Consider the following 9,884-nt stretch of genomic DNA (forward strand, 5'->3'; position numbering starts at 1 on the left):
GCAGCTTTCAGATACAGATGTGCTATTTTAAAACATAACAACGCAACTGAGCCTGTCTTGAAGAGGCCACTTTAGTAAAAGGCTTCTGAAGGCATCATTCTCAAAGTCAGCTTCTTATTGGTTAGATGGTATTTCGTTTCCATGTGAACAATCAGTTTGATTGACAGCTCTGAATGATGTCTTCAGTTAATCGCTCCAGTGGTGTGAAAAGGTCATAAATCATCCAATTATGTTGCCCCGCTTTATGAATAGATATTTTTGGGGGAATATTTAAAATGCCTCCGAGGCATATCAACTTAGTCAACCCCGTATTTATTGAGAGGGAGTTAGGGGGAGGCTGCTTGTGCCAGAAATAACTGATAAGCTGGATACATTTCCAGAGTCTCAGTCACACTGAGGAATGTCACAGTGTTAGAGACTTGGAAGTTAATTCAAGGTCAGGGTTTATGGTTTATGACAGCTTTGACATGTTTCCAGAACAAGTTAAGTAAGAAAAATATAAATAACTGTAGAAATAAAAAAATATTCTGTGTAGAGAAGATGAATAAAACAGCCATCAACACAGTGTTTTACAGCAGAGTTATTAGCACAAAATATATTGATTTCAAATATCTTGTCTATCTAAAAACAGGCACAATGTATCTTTCCACTCAGCTATGGTAAATCAATACGCATCAAAGTAAAATAAGGTATAAGTCATTTTTATTGTACTAGCTCAGTCACAGATCTTTATCTTTAACGATGCATGAATGATTTGCAGAATTTTAAATAATAAACCGTATCAAATAGTGTCTGAGGGTCTCAATACTAGAAAGCAACATCTTGTAAAAACTAAAGTGGAATGCTTTTGTAACAAAGATGTTGAGGCAAAGGTCTGCAGTAGGTTTTATTTATGTTTCTAAATCAATTATCAGCCTACGATGCCCAAGGCTTCTCTCCGCATGTCTTTTAATATTACAAAGAAGGTTACCCTCAGCTTAGATGGAGGTCACTGCAACGTGTTTCACGCAGGTCATTTTATTTTACTGATGCCTCTCACATGTTGACCTTCAGGGCTGAGAGATGAGGGCCTGCAGCCACTCCAAAGGAGGATTACGGGAAGATGTGACGCCACTACAAAATATGAACTTCAAGGGAAATGAGACCAAGATTGAAAGAGGTGATACTGGAGGGTCAGGACTGAGACTGAGGATCACATGTTTTATGGATGAAGTTTATATGTCTGGTATTGTAAACATATTTTTAAATCTTGAAAAAATGGGAAAAGGGTCCCAGTGAGATGTGAACTACAGGACAGATTGTTAACAGCGTTTAACAATCTGTCAATCATGTAGGCGGTCAGATGCTATGAAGCGCTCTGAAAACAGCAGGTTTCACACAGTGTTTCACACCCCGGCTGAAGTGTTACACACTTGGATACAAATGAAGATTTCCTCATTTGAAGTGACAACTCATTTCACAAGGAGAGAAGTAACATAAATTGGCTTATTTGCTTTGAAACAAATTAAGACACAAAAGTAAATTAGATTGTCAACTGTTAAATGGTTGTCAAATGTCTCACTGTCAATAAGCGTAGATCTTTAAATAACATCTATATAACAATTTTGTACACTTATGAAGCTTCAATGGAACATCAGAACTGCACTAAGCTGCATCAAGTTATTTTACAGAAATGGAATTAAATGAACCCATTGTTCTGCCAATCAGTCAGAATCATTTGATGCACATATATCTGCTTTCTCCTTCACAGTCACAAAATAGACGAGTTACATTTGTGGCGTGCTGCAGTGTGATTTGAGCATGACAGTCTGCCAGCTTTGCCAGGGGGGAGCGGGCCTTGGGTCTCCAGATCCGAGCAGCCCGTTGCACTCAGAGTGAGTGTGCCATTGAAATAGAGCATTTCCTGCCAGTGCCCATTGAATGAATGAGGCAAAAGCGATGACAGGGATATTACACAGACATGCCAACACTAGATCATAGAAAGTCTTTGCCCGGGGTCATAAATTAGATTCTAATGATTTTGTCATGCTGTTAAAACAATAACTTTCCAACCCAGTCTCCTTTTCTTGCCTCCATAACCTTTGATTTATGCTTTTAATTCTTTGATGGCAAGAAATAGTCTGAAACTTGTGCCATTATAATGTTGATGCGATGAAATATCGTCACAATTCATTTTCTTTTTCTGGTTTAATTAGTTTACTTTAAAATGCCATCCATCATTACTACTGTGGATGAAATGTGGAGAGCACTGAGAGCAGGGAGCCTTGGCCATGAGACGATGTCTTACAGCTGACTTCCTGGGAAATAAACGCTGGCTGCATTATTCATGAAGCTCGCCATAACTTTAATCTGATTCTTGATTCAAGACTTTCTTTCTCTGACAATATTTCAAGTCAGTCTTTCGCAATTTCCATGAAGGCGTCATCTCTGCAAATCTGTCTTTGGTTGGATTATCGCTCCTTCTCTTGATAGCATCATATTGTATTTCAAATGAGGATGAAGATCAGCAATCAGCTCCAGTTAGTGTTCCAATATCTCAATTATCTAGCTATAAATATTGACCATACAGCCTGTAGGAAGCAGGTTAAACAGATCTGATACTTGCAATATCAGTTCCAGTGTAAAGGTATGGACATTTGGTCTACAGTTTAAGTGACGTTCATACATTTGATCATAGATAAAAACCATACTACTGGAATTTTAAAAGCTAAAGATTTATTTCAGAACCTTAATTCAATCATTTCACTCCTTTGTTTCATAAAAGATTGAATAATTGCTAACAGTATGATGATAAACATAAAACGATATGCAAGTGTCAGTGCTGTATTTTTTCTTTTATATTGGTTCCACTATAAATATAGAAAGAATAAATGCACATGACTCTTAACTTGTTTTACTTTAAACATTCTAAAGCCCTTTATACATGTACTGTAACTGTAATGTTTATTTTGCACTATAGAATAATACATTGAGAAAATACTTGTTGTGAAGGATTACACAAATAGGCTTTATCATATGTTTTCATGTATGATGTATGTGTATTTATATAATGACCTATACAAACAATAAATTGGACATAAATAATATGTTGACACCACCAGCCCTACTGTCCAAGTTGTGTTGTTTTATTTGCATCAACCATGATATCAATGGACAAAATACAAATATTTTTGGTTCTGAAGTTATAAAAACATGAGGCTTCTCATACTGAGTATAAAGTCATTCAAACTATCACTGCATTTCTACCCAGAAGATAAATGACTACCTTTAATGTGTATTTGTACTGTTGTCAGTTGCACTTTATAGGCTGAATACAGCAAACATCTGTTGCGCAGCATTTATGCATAAGGCCATGAAGTAAAAATGGCAGTGCTGTTATATTCATATTCAAGAGCACTTTCACCCAAATAACCTATTACAAATGTTATTTCACAGACCAGCAAGAGCTGTTAGGCTTTACAGTGAAAGAACTGCATAGCCCGTAAAATGAATTCACTGCAAAGCAAGCATTGGAAAAACAAATCGAAATGAATCAAATTGAAACACAATGCCTCAGAATAAATGATAAAATAATTCCGTATAATTAAAGAACTATGGACAGAATACGTACATGAGGACACATTAACTAACAAATGACGTGTGAAACATAAAATCTACCTTAATTCAACATGAATAATTCATTTTGAAATGTTACTTTTTATATAATCATCTCATACTTCCAACACCACTTGTTATACTTAAACTAAGTTGTGTGGACCTGTAATAACAAACACGTTTAGTAATACTGTGCAATTTATGCATTGGGAATCATATTCTTAGTGGAGCTAATTAAACGTCATTATCCTGAAGTAGGACTGAATAACATTAATTAAGGGGAAAGGCATAGCTAATTGTGAGAGTTCCACAATACGGTTGTTTTAATGCACCATGGAAATGCATTCATTAATCTCAAACTGGCAGAGTAAACACAGTATGGAAAAAATGCAGTTTTCTCTAAACTAAGTATTCTCAGTAAAAGCCTGAGGCTATGGCAATAATTCAAAAGATCATGAAAATGACCTATCTAACTTTCGTTCCTCGCTGATGTCCTCTATTACTATTTCACCTACACAAACACACACACACACACACACACACACACACACACACACACACACACACACACACACACACACACACACACACACACACACACACACACACACACACACACACACACACAATAAAGTACACACACATTTGATTGCTGACAATACATTCTCTAATGTCAGCCCCTAATTCCTATTCCATGATAAGAAGCTGTATTAACTTGGTCAAGTTATAGATCATTATACAAAATATCACATGGAACTTATTATAACTAACAAAATGTGAAGGTTGACGGACTATTTATGTCATTACAGTAATCAGTATTCCACCACCTCAGTCATGATGGTTTGAGTCATCATGAAGACAAACAAATACAATAAGCTGCCTTCCTCTGCTTAGGCTCTAACTACCGCAAGTCTTCATTGAAGTCGGATCCTTACATGACTGGCACCTTTGCTGACCCCTGACTTTTAGTGTGGATGCTGAGGATCAATCCTAAATGTCACAGGTCACAAGGTCAACATTCAAATACGGTCGGCTTTAGAGCTTGTCTGTGAAGTACATGAGTTGTCCCAGGTGATGTGCTGTCACACTCACTATTTCCCATGCTTTGGGAGTAGGCATACAGCATAAATACATACAAATATGTTGTATTTAGTTAGTGACCTTAACACTTAAAGAAAGTCTGTTAGAATAATAAAGTCCTTCAGCAGCAGTAGGGATGTTTAGTATGCACATAAAATGCATTTCTACCATTGAATGCATGATGAAAAACGATATGATATTTGTATGTATTCCACTTTCAATGCAGTAGGTACTTGTAGTATACAAGCTGAATACAAAAATATGAATTCATATTTTATCACTGAAAGCTTGCCGTATTATATCTCCCAGAGTGGTGTGCAAGATAGATCAAGGGTGCATGCCCACTAGTGCAATATTTTAAGCCATTTAAATGTATTGCTGCCCATTTCTCATAGTGTTGAAGATATGTTTCTTCACTCAGAAGGTGAGGCTGATGAAACCAATGGCAAGGGCCTCGTGGTTCTACAACAGATTTAAGAAAGTTAAAAGTCTCTAAGTACTTCTAAAAAGATGCTTTAAAGCTACCATAATAACCATGTAATTAATGAGGGAAAATAGTGTATTAATTCAGACTACATGAAATATTAAAGGGAGCCATTTCAGCTAGCTCAGAAGCAACTGTTGTTTTCAAGGGTTTCTGTCCTGCTGTTGTGAGATTTAATTATCAGCATTTCTCATCTGGACACTTTTGAAAGCCTCCTTGCAGGTTGTTGAAACAGAGCAATTATCACATCACATCACACTACATTATTTAGTTAACTGAAAGCCATACTCATGTCAAGACATGTGTGTAGATGCAAAAGCAAACAGGGCTGTATTTTAAAATGCCTGAATTGCATTCATGTATGAATTTGTTTGTCTAGAAATTATGATTAAATCCCGAAATATTCATTAGAGAGTAACTTGGAGAGAAAGAAAAAGAGAGAGAGAGAGCACAGAAAGACAGAGGACAGATGAACAGATGTTATCTGACAGGTGCGGTAGGCCCCTCTTGGTGTGTGGGCAGCAGATATGACAGGGATTTTGCATACGCTATGAGAGCTAATGCTGTGCACTTCAGTACCTGTCATGACTCTAACCTTATGGTCAGATACGAAAGTTTGGGATGGGCGTAGGAGGATTAGTCATGTCCATGTTTCACATTGTTGATGTAATGTGATCGCATCGCCAAGAGTGCCAAAACCTGAGCAACTTTGACCGAGACTGTTTGCCGTGTGAAAACAATAAAACCGAATTGACAGGATGTGTTGTATTTTCCATATTTGACAAAGAGATGCATTTGCTTTTGATTAGGGTGCTCTGTAATGGCACTTGTTTAGATTTCCTCTTTTTACGTAGGCTCATGACCCATGTGACTGTAATCATGTAATCATGCAGATTTTATATGTTTGGATTTGGCAGCATCACAAAAGTCTCTTTTAGCCGGAGCTGTGTTTTATTTAGTTTAACCTAGAGCACTCCTCCTCCATTAGCCTTTCAATAGAGTGGCTAGATTTGGGGGTAATTATTGAAAATAGAACAATGACTAGCAAATGCCCAGATTTATAGTCTGTGTTCTTTTTAGCTCTTGGTGTGGGTGTTGTCCCTCTACTGTCTGGTTATAAATATGCCAAGCAGGCAGGCCTGTTGGGGGGGTGGTGACCAAGAGCATCAGGGTCAAGGACAAAGGAGGCCCACTAGATGCAGAAAATTAAATTAGGTAACCCACCTGGAATGTAGCTGTTGAGTGAAGTGTGTGTGCACGCTTTTGTTTGTATTACATTTTGTGCACTTGAAACCTGTGTGTGTTTAAGCTTTAGAGTGAGTGGTGGAGAATTGTTTGGGATGGTTGTGGGTTTGGTGGGTAGGTGGATGATGACAGAGCAGGGGTTTGCAGTGTGATATGCTGCAAGCAGGCAGGTGGTTACCTCTTAGGTAGGCTTAGTTACTCATTCCAGATGAAAGCAGAGTAAACTGCGATAATGTGAGGCTAAAACCACAAACCCATGCCAGTATCTGAGGGTGTAGTACAGTATGCAAAGATCAGAGACATGATATTGCTAGGATAAATCCCCATAGACTCTGCCCAGCAACTTAACAGATAATAATATTTGAGTTGTATTCATCCTTTATTTATATAATAATAATACCGGTCGTTGCGTTCAAGTAAAAAAATAAACCAAAATGAAAATAAAACCCATTGGACTCGTGGGTAGCAGCACAAATGTATGCACAGTTGTATTAACCTGAGCTTTCCTTGGGTCAAATGTGTTCTCTCTATAATTTCTTGAAATATTTTGTGAAGAGTTATGCAATGTTACTTATTGTAGGGGAAGTTGAGGTAGTTATGATAAATATACAGTTAGAATTGTCATGTTTGTAATGAGGTTTTGATTTCCATTTAAGCCCATACATTACTGATTTATAAGTGGAAACTTTATTCTTCACTTATGTTGATTGTATGCTTGCCTGTAGACTATCTTTACTGTTTTATATATTCTAATGACCTGCTGTGCACTGACTAAAAGACTCTCTATGTTACACTAGCAATTAAGTAGAATGAATGAGATGGAAGTGTACCAATTATATGCAGTCTCCATTTTCACACAAATTGCTACCAAATTACAGAGTGCTTTCTAGGAAATGTTCAGGAAATTACGGACCTGTAATATTAATTGCTACAAAGCAGAAAGATGAGGTGAAATTAAGGCAGTGGTTTTCATAACATCATAGTAAACATTAAATAAATTACCTATAATTATAAATAGAGGGAATGCAACAGACTCAAACATATTGTCCCCTCTGCCCTACAATATTTACTATACAATTCCTATTGGACAACAGCTATGCAGGGCTACTGTTTTTGTTTTATTCAAGATTAACACAGTAACAGAGGTAACAGTTTTTTATTGTAAATCACTTTCTGGCCAATATCACATCACATAATAGTAATATATGTGGTTAATCAAAATCAGGGCACCGATGTTAACGCCTGTTTCTCACACAAATGTATCACTCACGTCTATCGCTTACACCAGACACAAAACAATCCAATAACCATACTTCTAAGATGTCCAGCGCCTGGTACTGTAATTCAATTGAGTTGTTGTGTCCCTCCGTGTTCAGCGAAATTGAACAAGCTTAGTGTCATTGTATGATCTGTGTGTTCTGCAGAGGGCGGTGTAATGCGCATTATATGAGGGAGTAAACTTTCTGGCCTGGCTTTGGTCAACTTGACCAGCTCTGAGCTGAGGTTATCAAACTGCTATTACAAACAACATGTCAGCGATTAAATATAATCAGCAGCGAAGTGTCATGATAATAACAATTATAACAGTCAGGCAAAATCTATAATAAAGCAATGATTCACTTTTTGATTTCCATCGGGTACACATAAATACATTATGATTAACTGTGGCAGTTCATGCTACTTGCCCTGCTGTATAGCGCTAAAGCTAAGGAATGACGTCAACAGGCTCTCAATGATATCATCTGGCTTTGGTCCCTGAGGGTGGATGACTTATATTTACTTCTTCCTCTAAATAATGCTCATTCCCTCAATTATAATAGTCTTATTGATTTTCCCTTATTTCAACCTCCACACAGCAATGCTCATTTACTTTATTATATATCTCGGATGTGAGATAATAAAATATATATATATTTGGTGTCACTTTAATTGCATAACAAATTGCTAACTTCTTGCTACCTCTGACTGTAAAAGTGAAAATCTATATGCCATATTGAAACCTTTGTGAACTACTGATGCATAACCGAAAAGGCTCAATGCTCTCATTTCTAATTTGTTTTGTTTCTGAAAGATTATTCAGTGGATAAAAATAGATTTGTGATGACACAGTGTAATAACCATGAATAATACCCATGTCGAAGGCAAAGTGCCCTTAGATGTTATTTCTCCCTAAACACCATTAAAGCTGTTTAGTTTAAGGGCTGTCTGTGAACCTATACTGTCTCGACTGTATTGATCAGACTAACATAATGGGACTGCATTTATTAGCTTAGATTTTCTTTATTACAGACAACCATTTAATATTGCCAAATCTATAAACATGAATATGGGGATGAAGGGAACGTGGGTTGAAGACGGTAAAACAGGAGACAGGAGAGAAATGTTGTGTGTGTATGTACGGCCTCCTACATGACAATATCTATAGGTTACTAATGTAACCCCAGTTCTCAGAGTAACATGAAGTGAGATGTCTCACTATGGGATGCGCCTCCCCGCGAATGCCTCAGAAGCATCAATCTCATTACGCCAGTCCTGATTGGCTGGTGATCTTGATGACCACGTCAGGGAATCCACCCACCCTTTAAGTAGCTTGCGCTACGACGCAGCGTCATTCAAAATAAGCACCTCTTCTCGCTTCGCCTTAGCAAGAAGGGCCGTCTGGTGAGACATCTCACTTCATGTTACTCTGAGAACTGGGGTTACGTATGTAACCTATAGTTCTCATTCATAACACTCCGTTCGATGTCTCACTATGGGATATTGAGACTCCCGTATTGCTAGACATGCTTATCTCGAAAATCACCAAAAATCAGTACTGCACAGGTAGAACTCTGTCCCAACACGGGGCCCAGCACTGCATGGGCCACACTTGGAGCAGAGACATCCAATCTGTAAAAAACGGACAAAAGTGAGCGGTGAAGACCAGCTCGCTGCTGCACAAATGTCCTGGATGGAAACACCCTTGAACAAAGCCCAGGACGTAGCCAGGCCACGAGTAGAATGAGCACGTTGGTGCGTTGGTGCCTGCAAACCCTGACTCGTATAAGCCAGAGCTATCGCTTCCACAATCCAGTGGGAGAGTCGTTGCCTGGTAATGGGGTTGCCCTTATGAGGGTTAGCCCAGGATACAAAGAGTTGTTCATTGCATCGAAACTCTTTCGACCTGTCCATATAAGTGCGCAAAGCACGAACTGGGCAGAGCAAATTTGGCCGCTGTTCTTCAGAAGAACATAACTGTGAAGGAAATGCCGCAAGGTCAATGGGGGTGCATGAGCCAACCACCTTGGGCACAAAAGCAGGGTTGGGCTTCAGCAACACTCTTGTTTGCCCCGGGGCAAACTGAGTGCATGAAGGATGTACAGAGAGCGCATGAATGTCACTGACTCGCTTGGCAGATGCCAGAGCCAGCAACAACACTGTCTTCAGTGACAGGTGTTTCATGTCAACTTCTTCCAGGGGTTCAAATGGAGGTCGAGTGAGC

This window comes from Notothenia coriiceps, unplaced genomic scaffold, assembly GCF_000735185.1.
Source record: "Notothenia coriiceps isolate Sejong01 unplaced genomic scaffold, NC01 NC01_scaffold00037246, whole genome shotgun sequence".
Lineage (NCBI taxonomy): Eukaryota > Metazoa > Chordata > Actinopteri > Perciformes > Nototheniidae > Notothenia > Notothenia coriiceps.